General features: G+C 45.6%; 1 non-coding gene across 1 annotated transcript; it reads left to right on the top strand.

Moving 5' to 3' along the window:
- The first annotated feature begins 9,522 nt into the window (after positions 1 to 9,522).
- On the top strand, positions 9,523 to 9,686 carry LOC144601309 (U1 spliceosomal RNA). The gene has a single exon (XR_013548288.1). It is a non-coding gene; the product is annotated as a U1 spliceosomal RNA (small nuclear RNA).
- The last annotated feature ends 1,543 nt before the right edge of the window (positions 9,687 to 11,229 follow it).

Here is an 11,229-nt window from a genome sequence, read left to right as displayed (position 1 = left end):
TCGAGGGAGTCTAGAGATGTGGAAGGGTAAGGAGTGAAAACGACAGATCAAAGCAGATGCTGCTAAGGAAATGTAGAATGGTTCATTGTTAGCTGAGGGGAAGGTATACAATCATCAAAATTAATCAGAAGGACAGTGAAACTAGTTGGACAACAAGGGTGAGGGAGGAACAGAGAGAGTGGGAAAGCAAAGGTTGCTTGAAGTTAGAGAATTCAATATACCGCTGGGTTGTAAGCTGCCTAAGTAAAATATGAGGTGCTGTTCCTCTAATTTGCATTGGGCCTCATTCTGACAGTGAAGGAGGCCCGGGACAGAAAAGTCAGTATAGGAATGGGAGGGGGAGTTAAGGTGTTTAGCAACCGGGAGATCGCGTAGGCCTAGGCGGACTGAGCGGTGGTGTTCATTTTCAAACAGAATCGGTGTAGTGAGCTAAATGCATTTAATACCTTGGGGCACCAGACATGACCATTGGATCTCCACCCAAAGTCTGTCCTGCGCTCAATTTTCATTCAGAGAAGAAACAGAGATGTTCTGCTGTCGTCACCTGGCACTTGCCTCTAGCTTGCATGATCTCAGTACGTATCTAAGAGAAAGATGTTCACCTCATGAGTGAGTAAATGAGGAGTAAACAGAGAGATATGGAAAATAAAGATGCAGGGCCATAATTGACATCAGTAAGCTGGCCAGAACAATAACCTTCTAGTTCAATTTAGTTTAGATATACAGTGCGGAAACCGACCTTTTGGCCCACCGAGTCAGCGCCGACCAACGATCCCCGCACATTAACATAACCCTGCACACACTAGGGACAAGTTACATTTATACCAAGTTAATTCATATAAAAACCTGTACGTCTTTGGAGTGTGGGAGGAAACCAAATATTGTCCCACACTCCAAAGTGTGGAGAAAACCCACGCTGGTCACGGGGAGAACGTACAGACTCTGTACAGGCAGCAGCCGTAGTTAGGATCTAACCCAGGTGTCTGGCACTGCAAGGCAGCAAATCTACCACTGCGCCACCCTATTACCCTATATGTGTGATATTGTTAGGGAAGGATTCTGATGGATATGATGCAAATGGCAAGTAAATGGAATTAAGATACTGATCAGCCGTGGCCTAATTTCATGGCAGAATAGACTTGAGCAATGGAATGGTCGGTCTACTGTTGTGCCTATGAGGGATTTCATTAAGGCGAGCAAAGGAATATAATTTTTATTTTCGTAAGACACAGTGACCCACTGCTAATGTATAATGGCTAACCTCACCTAATATTAAAATTCAGAGTTCCTGCATAATCCATTTAATCTGTACGAGTCTGTGCGCACTTTCTCCATTGGCAGACAAAGATTAGATTTAGATTTTTTAGATTTAGAGATACAGCGCGGAAACAGGCCCTTCGGCCCACCGAGTCCGCACCGCCCAGCGATCCCCGCACATTAACACTGTCCTACACACACTAGGGACAATTTTTACATTTTACCCAGTCAATTAACCTACATACCTGTATGTCTTTGGAGTGTGCGAGGAAACCGAAGATCTCGGAGAAAACCCACGCCACCCATTAGTTCTGCGTAGGAAGTCTGAAGAAGTGTCTTGACCCGAATTGTCACCCATTCCTGCACTCCAGAGATGCTGCCCGGCCCGCTGAGTTACTCCAGCTTTTTGTCTATCAAAGAATAGTTCTATTCCATATACTGTAATGATTTTATGATTTCTATGACATCATGAAAATCTTAAAATCATTGAACATCACAATATATGAATCAGTCAGCTCAGCTGTGCTACAATTCTGGTTCCTATTTTATGTAATTAAATTAGTTTGAGTTTGAACTTGAGTTTAATTCATTGTCATGTGAAAAGTTACAGTGAAAAGTTACAAATGTCAGGTACAGTGAAAAGGTTTTGTTACATAGAAACATAGAAACATAGAAACATAGAAAATAGGTGCAGGAGTAGGCCATTCGGCCCTTCGAGCCTGCACCGCCATTCAATATGATCATGGCTGATCATCCAACTCAGTATCCCGTACCTGCCTTCTCTCCATACCCCCTGATCCCTTTAGCCACAAGGGCCACATCTAACTCCCTCTTAAATATAGCCAATGAACTGGCCTCAACTACCTTCTGTGGCAGAGAATTCCACAGATTCACCACTCTCTGTGTGAAAAAAAACTTTCTCATCTCGGTCCTAAAAGACTTCCTCCTTATCCTTAAACTGTGACCCCTTGTTCTGGACTTCCGCAACATCGGGAACAATCTTCCTGCATCTAGCCTGTCCAACCCCTTAAGAATTTTGTAAGTTTCTATAAGATCCCCCCATAATCTTCAAAATTCCAGCGAGTACAAGCCGAGTCTATCCAGTCTTTCTTCACATGAAAGTCCTGCCATCCCAGGAATCAATCTGGTGAACCTTCTCTGTACTCCCTCTATGGCAAGAATGTCTTTCCTCAGATTAGGAGACCAAAACTGTACGCAATACTCCATGTGTGGTCTCAGCAATGTCCTGTACAACTGCAGCAGAACCTCCCTGCTCCTATACTCAAATCCCCTCGCTATGAATGCCAACATACCATTCGCTTTCTTCACTGCCTGCTGCACCTGCATGCCTACTTTCAATGACTGGTGTACCACGACACCCAGGTCTCGTTGCATCTCCCCTTCTCCTAATCGACCACCATTCAGGTAATAGTCTGCTTTCCTGTTCTTGCCGTTACAATGCTAACCAGTCAGTGGAAAGGCATGATGACAATCGAGCCATCCACACTGTATAAATAACATGAATAATGTTTAGTGCAAGATAAAGTCTCGTAAAGTCCAAAGATAGACAGGGTCTCTAATGCGGTAGATCGTAAGTAGCTCAGGACCGCTCTCTAGTTGTTAGTAGGATGGCTCAGTTGCCTGATAGCAGCTGGGAAGAAACTATCCCTGAATCTGCATGTGTGTGTTTTCACACTTTCTATACCTCTTGCCTGATGGGAGAGGGGAGAAAAGTGAGTGGCCGGGGTGCCACTCATCCTTGATTATGTTGGTGGCCTTGCTGAGGCAGAGTGAGGTGTAAATGGAGTCAATGGAAGGGAGATAGACACAAAAAGCTGGAGTAACACAGCAGTGTGTTGACCTTCGATATTAAACCAGCATCTACAGTTCTTTCCTACACAGGTCAGGCGGCATCTTTAGAGAAAAGGAATGGTGATGTTTCAGGTCGGGACCCTTCTTCAGAAGGTTGGCTTGTGTGGTGGTCTGGGCTGCGTCCACAATTCTCTGCACTTTCTTGCGGTTTTGCTTGGAGCTGTTCCCAAACCATGAACTTCTCCTCACAGAAAATGTCTGGATGCCATTCAGTTTCCCGTTTGTTTCATCTGTGTGCCCAAGGAGGTTATTTTTGCATTCCTATTGCCATCAATACCCCACCAACTACCCCCTCAACCCCCACTCCGTCCACCATATCTCTCACGATGGAGTTGCAGGGCAAGGTCTTGAGGCTTACTGATTATGATGTTGAGTCCAAATATGAAGAAAGAACCCCTGTTACAATTAAGGGAACAATTGTGTGTTCCCTACATCAATGGTTCTAAATAAAGTAAAGAAAGCAACAGTATTTTTTTTCCTTGCAATTTATTTAATTTTAAAAATAGAAGAGGAGGCTTTTGTGGAACATGTGTAGCAGCACAAACCATTTGGACTGAATGGCTTAGCTTAATGATCTGGACCTTTGGTAATTTTAGAACCCCATTCTCCAATAAGCCCTTTTTGTGTTGAAACACTTCGCCTCACTTCCATTCTTCTTCTACATTCATTCTTACAATACAATACAATATATCTTGATTGTCGTTGTACAGGGGTACAACGAGATTGGGAATGCGACAGTTCATGGGGGGCCCCTCAGAAGGATCGGTTCAGAGCAGCTATAGCTCTGGGGATGAAGCTGTTCCTAAGTCTGGAGGAGGGGGCATAGAAGGCCCCTGGTTTCTGTCGGATGGTAGAAGTTCGTACAGACTATTGCAGGGGTGTGAGGAGTCTTTATGAATGCTGGTGGCTTTCCTGAGGCATTGTGTATTGTAGATGCCCTCCAAGGATAGTAGTTGTGTCCCGATAATCTTCTGAGCTCTGTAGACTACCCACATTGAATGGTGGTGCTGGCTCGAAGGGCCGAATGGCCTCCTCCTGCACCTATTGTCTATTGTAGTTTAATTGGCGTGGTATAATTGTAAATTGTCCCTCGTGTGTGTAGGATAGTGTTAGTGTGCGGGCATTGCTGGTCGGTATGGATGTGGTGGGCCTATTTCCGTGTTGTATCTAAACTAAACTGAGACACCAGAACATTACAAGCAAAAGCTTCTACCTTGCTAGATCATGTATTTGGATCTTCCAAGTATTGCCGCCAGGATATCATCCATTTTCATACTTGACTGATTGTCAGATTATTCAGGATTTCAAGTCTGCCCTGCCAATAGATTAGATCATAGTTACTCTATGTCTTTATTTCACTTAACCCTCAGTTCCACAGTATCTTTATAAGAATCAGCCCATCGAATCCAAGCCAACCAGCCATCATCCCATACACTAATATTGTCCTACACACACTGGGAACAACTTACAGAAGCCAATAAACTTACAAACTAGTATGTCTTTGGAATGTGGGAGGAAACCAGAGTACCCAGAGAAAACCCATGTAGTCACAGGAAGAGCGTACTAACTACGTACAGACAGCACTCTTAGTCAGGATTGAACCAGTGTCTGTGAGACTGTAAGGCAGCAACTCTACCGCTGCGCCACCATGCCACCCTATCTGGGGAGAGATCTCCTGTGATTTGTACGATCCTTTCCATGAAGAATTGATTCCTGACATCTCTGAACATTGTAGATCTCTTCCTAAACGCATGGTCCTTTATTCCAGACTCTTGGATTCTGAGTTTTTTTCTGTATCCTTGTTTGGTCAAAGTTTAATTTGTGTGCTTGAAAGGCACAAGTTTAGCCTATGCAAGAGAGACACAAGGAACTGCAGATGCTGGTTTACAAAAAAAAAGGCCACAAAGTGCTGGAGTAACTCAGCGGGTCAGGCAGCATCTCTGGAGAACATGTACGCGTGTCATTTTGGGTCAGGTCCTTTCTTCAACCTGAAGAAGGGTCCTGACCCGAAACGTTACCTACCCATGTTCTCCACAGATGCTGCCTGACCCATTGAGTTACTCCAGCACCAATGTGTCTTTTTTTAAGCCTAAGCCTATGCAACTTGGCTTATCATTTAACCTCTTGACCTCTAAAATTCTGCCAACTCTTCACTGCGTCTATTCTAAGACGAATCCATTGACATTTGGCTCCCAGAGGGAATGGCAGCATAGTGATTAAATTATTGGTCTAATCCCTGGAGACTAGGACGACAGATGAAACTATTGAGTTGGAACCTCACAATGGCAGCTGGGGAATTAAATTAAATGAATTTAATTAATTCCCCAATGATGAAATAAATTTGGCTTTTAAAACTGGTATCAGTAACAGTTAAATTATTGGATTGCCATTAAAAACACATCTGGTTCATTACTGACCCTCAAGGAATATAATCGGCCATCCAATGTGCCTCTCCAGACCAACCACTTACATCTGGGACACCTCACACCCCTCTCCACCACTTCAACTATTTCCAATTCCCCCCCCCCCCCCACCCCCCCATCATCTTATCTATACCAAGGACACCTATATGGGGGAAGCCTCAGAACTCTCGGGTTCTTCCTATAATAGAGATCCAATCTCCTCCCCTCAACAACACACCCTCCTGCCTGGTGGAATTTGTCCTTGCCTACACAACTTTTTTAAATTCCTCTCGAAATCAAACGTGCAGCCCTGGACACTCTCATGGGCCCCAGCTATGCCCATCTATGCAATGGCTACATTGAACTTGCCTTGTTGCAAATGTACCATGGTACCATTTCACAACTCGTTTTGCGCTACATCAATGACTGCATTGGGGCAACTTCGTGCACACATGCAGAACTCATCAAATAGGTTCACCAGGTTAATTCCTGGGATGACAGGACTGACACATGATGAAAGAATGGGTCGACTGGGCTTGTATTTACTGGAATTTAGAAGATGAGAGGGGATCTTATAGAAACATATAAAATTCTTAAGGGATTGGACAGGCTAGATGCAGGAAGAATGTTCCCGATGTTGGGGGAGTCCAGAACCAGGGGTCATGATTTAAGAATAAGAGGTAGGCCGTTTAGGACTGAGATGAGGAAAGACTTTTCACCCAGAGAATTGTGAATCTGTGGAATTCTCTGGCACAGAAGGCAGTGGAGGCCAATTCACTTGATGTTCTCAAGACAGTTAGATTTAGCTCTTAGGGATAATGGAATCAGGGATATGGGGAAAAAGCTGGAACAGGGTACTGATTTTATTTCGGAGTCACGTGAGTGACTACGTGAAGACCCCGTCCAGCACGCGTGCGCGACATTAGCGTTCATGCAGTGCACCGCGACGAACGGGAGTTCAAGGTGCTCCCGCTACAAACTAAAAAGTCGGGCCGACAGGTAAGTTCTACCGTGGCCGTAAGTATTTTCTCTCTGGTCTGCTTTAGGTCCCAAGATGACCAAGACCAGAGGAAAGAAACTTGCAGTCGCCCCCGTTCGTTTTCCGTTGAGGAACGTTCTTTGGAGGGGGGGCAAGAGGCGGCACAACTACCGAGCCGAGCCCAGCACCGCTAGTGCAGCCTGAGCAGCGGGCTGGAGGTACCTGCAGCCAGAACCGGGCGGTAGTGTCTGGACGATTCAGACGAAGATGCTACACCGCTACACAGCGGCACTGGCAGCCGCCTAAGCCTAAAACGGCTTATGGAGCAATGCTCCAGCGAGATCTGCTGAGAGCAGCAGCAGACTCGCCAAGGGAGGGCCCAGATCGCCCAGGCACTCCCGCAGTGCCCTTTAGGGGCACTGGCCATTGCCTCACCTTCGTTTGAAGGCAGCATTGGCGACCAGGTCTGGGCTGGTCAAGAAGAGGGGTTGTTGGCTGAAGATGTCCGGAGTACGCAGAGTGTACAGGATCAGGAAGAGCTGCTGGGTGTGGTCAACCGCTACGTGGACATTCCACGAGGGGGTCGGCCTTTAGAGCCGAAACTTGCAGCCAGCATTGACCACCTGTCCTCAAAAACCCTACAAGAACGGGTGGTCAATGAGGCTCTTGAGCTATACACAGCCCCGGAAAATTGTACATCATTAAATGTACCAGCTGTAAACAGCCAAATTTGGGGACATTTGGGGCAGGAACCTGGAGTTGAAGCTCCAGAAAATCCTTAAACTGACTGCAGCGATAACATCATATGCTCGGTCCATTGATGGTGTGGACATTTCCACAAATCAGCAAGATACACTAGCTCTGCTGTGCACCACTCAATACCAAATAAATGGTTTACGGAAATTATCAAGCCTGCCCTCAACCCTAAGTTTGCGGGACTCTGCAAAACACCGGGTTCAGAACCTCCAATTCTGCTTTTTGGAAAGGATCTCCCAAAAAAGGTGAAAGACCTAGAGGAAGAATCCAAGACCTTTGGTCTCGTGAGGGCAGGCTTGGGACCGAGCAGACCTAACAAACCCAGGCGGCAGTACCTCACGGCGTCCACCAGTCATAAACCACCATATGGGACTGGTGAAAGCTCGGGGTCCGCAACCATTCCCCGTAAGCCTTTTAGGCCAGGGCCCAGAGCGGACCCCATGGAAAATGCGCCACCCCCCAACAACAACATCAACGTCAACAGCAGCCCTCTACAGCCCAGCAGACACCAATCACCATGGAGGTAGGTGGGTCTGGTACCTTTCGGCATATGAGCAGTAGGGACTCTATACTAACAGGGAGGAGATTGCACTTGTTTTTTGCATGCATGGGAAACCATCACTAATGACAAATACATACTAACCTGCATTCATGGCTATAAAATTGACTTTGTTCATGAAAACATTCCGCCAGTTCAGCACATACCCCAAAGGGTATTCACCCTCTCAGTCAAAGACAAACAAGAGGGTCAAGCTGAACTTGTGAGGCTACTAGCAAAAGGTGTCATTGAAAGAACAAAACATGAACCTTTGGAATTTGTGTCTACAGGGTACTTTCTAGCAGGCATTGATTTAAAAGATGCCTACTACTCAGTACCCATACACAAGGAGCACCGTAAATAATTAAAAATTTATCTGGATGAAACAGCTATGTCAATTTAAAGCCTTACCAATTGGACTAACCTCCGCTCCAAGGTTTCACTAGAAGCTTAAAACCCGCCTTGGCATTATTGACAAAACAAAAGCATATAGTCATGGCGTACTTAGATAGGGAAACCTTGGAGACAGCTATTTTGGCAGTAGCAGCCACCAAACGTTTGTTTGAAACTTTGGGGTTTGTCATACATCCAGATAAATCCAATTTTACACCGTCCACTACCATGGACTATCTTGGATTTACGATTGATACTGTTCGCATGGTTGTAACTCTGCCAAAGTGGAAAGCATCACATTTGGCACTATCATGCCACGAACTAATGCATAAACGTCAGCCAACCATACGGCAGGTAGCTAGAGCTATTGGTAAAATGGTAGCAGCTTTTCCAGCTGTACAATTTGGGCCTTTGCACTACCAAAATTTACAAAGAACAAAAGTGCACGAACTAAAGCAAAACTCAGGTCACTTTGACCGAGCATGTATTTAACTGCTGAATCCATTACAGAGTTACAATGGTGGACAAGGAACATTAGCCTCAGTTCCAGTCCCATAATTATCTCCAACCCAGTATTAACCATTCAAACGGATGCCAGTGCCTTGGGCTGGGGAGCAACTAACATGCTATCCAGCACAGGGGGCAGATGGACTAATTCTGAATCATCTGCCTACAGACACGGGGTATCAACTATTTAGAAATGTTGGGTGCGTTTTATGGTTTAAAAGCATATGCATCTAATACGCATCATGCACATGTCCGGTTGCAATTAGATAATACCACGGTGGTGGCTTATATCAACCACATGTGTGGTATAAAGTCAATATCGTGTGATAAATTGGTCAAAAATACAGTGGCAGACACCAGGTCACGCAAATTTAACGATAACATCAAATGGATGTTAAATCCCAAAATATTTGCCGAAATTACAAAGCAAAATGGCACACCAGATATCGATCTATTTGCATCCAGGCTGAATCACCAGGTACCAACGTATGTCGCTTGGGAACCAGACCCTGAGGCAGCAGCAGTTGATGCATTCACGCTGTATTGGGGGAAAAATGTTCTTTTATGCTTTTCCTCCCTTCTGCCTCATCAGTCGGGTATTACGGAAGATTCAATTGGATTCCGTCCCCAGCAGTCCGGAATTATTAATCCACCCAGTGTCAGGCATTAGTCACCCGTGCCATGACAGAGTCAATCTCCTGGCTTGCAGATTCTAAAAAGACCTCTACTGGGCCTGGGACTGTCTGAGGACGCCATCAACATGATGACCGCATCCCACCGGGAGTCCACCAGGAGACAATACCTGACCAATATAAGGAATACTTACCGGGCAGGGGAGATACCTTGATCACTCAGGAGGTTTTCCCAGGACAAGGCTATCCCATTGCACTTCGGGTGTGCTGACGCCTACGATGTCCCTAAATGCGGGATACTCGACTGCAAAATCTGTGGTAGTGGGGGACTGCGTTCGCTCTCTCCCCTGTTAAAATGGGAACGGTATTGCTCCAAAACAGGAACTACCTACACTACAGCGACACCCACCAGTGTTGTGCAATTCCTGGTTGGATTACATCAGGAAGGACTCAGCTACAGCGCCATAAATACAGCCAGGAGTGCGTTGTCAGCTTATTTGGTTCCAGCAGCAGGACAACTGGCTTTGGGGTCCCATCCACTAGGAATCAAAATCATGAGGGGCATTTTTAATACTAACTCCTCCAGACCAAGGTACACTCAGATCTGGGATGTCAGCATTGTGCTGACGTACCTTAGGGGATGGCCACCGCCCAGGGCACTCACGCTGGAACAACTTACACTGAAATCAGTCATGCTCATGGCACTAGTGTCAGCTTAAAGGGTACAATCCCTCCACCTTCTGAGGCTCGACAGCATGACAGAGTCATTGGACTGTTTCACATTCCATATTCAGGGACTGGTCAAACAAACTAGACCAGGTACCACGCCTCCAGTCATGGAGTTCTGGGCATATTCATCTGAACCACGGCTGTGTGCCAAGACCACCTCGCCAATTACATAGACACAACATACAACTTAAGAGGGAGAGAAAAAGCCTTATGGATAAGCCACAAGAAGCCTCATGGTCAGGTGACGAGCCAAACCATTTCAAGGTGGCTCAAGCAGGTGCTTAAGTCCGCGGGAGTCAATACGAATGTTTACAAATCTCACTCCACCAGGGCTGCATCTACGTCGGCGGCTAGTCAAATGGACGTGCCAATTGACCATACTCTGGCCAGAGCAGGATGGTCCTCGGAAAGAACTTTCCAAAGGTTTTATAATAAACCGCTGGCGCAACCTGCTACATTTGCAGACAGAATTTTAGAGTCTGCAGATAATATTTAATTTGAGCCCTGGGGAGCTCTCTGTTTTTGTTGTCATTAATAAACCTTTTTTGTTCACAAACAGGTTTCTTGATCGCGATAACATACTTCCTCCCTCTAAGGTCTTCAGACAGTGAGTGAAGCATGAGCTGGTACACGGTTCGGAATCACAGAAGCTTTGAAGTCTTCACGTAGTCACTCACGTGACTCCGAAATAAAATAGTAAGATTAAATGAGAACTTACCAGTTCGAAGTTTGATCTGTATTTTATGAGGAGTTACGATGAGGGACTACGTGCCCTCCGCTCCCACCCTTTTTTATACAGATCAACTGGTAATCAAGTTCTTATTTTTTCTTTACTATATTTATTTCAATCGTTGTGTTTTTTCTGTGAATCCACACCGCTGCTTTGAAGAATGTCGCGCACGCGTGCTGGACGGGGTCTTCACGTAGTCCCTCATCGTAACTCCTCATAAAATACAGATCAAACTTCGAACTGGTAAGTTCTCATTTAATCTTACTATTTTAGATGATCAGCCATGATCATATTGAATGGCGGTGCTGGCTCAAAGGGCCGAATGGTTTACTCCTGCACCTATTTTTCTATGTTTCAAAATACATCAGCTTCACCATTAAATTCCACCCTGCCATCAAATTTAATTGGACATCTCTGACACCTCTCTCCCCTTT

Source organism: Rhinoraja longicauda, chromosome 1 (genome assembly GCF_053455715.1).
Source record: "Rhinoraja longicauda isolate Sanriku21f chromosome 1, sRhiLon1.1, whole genome shotgun sequence".
NCBI classification, from domain to species: domain Eukaryota; kingdom Metazoa; phylum Chordata; class Chondrichthyes; order Rajiformes; family Arhynchobatidae; genus Rhinoraja; species Rhinoraja longicauda.
The sequence above is the reverse complement of the archived record's forward strand: the minus strand, read 5'-3'. Positions and strand labels throughout refer to the sequence as shown.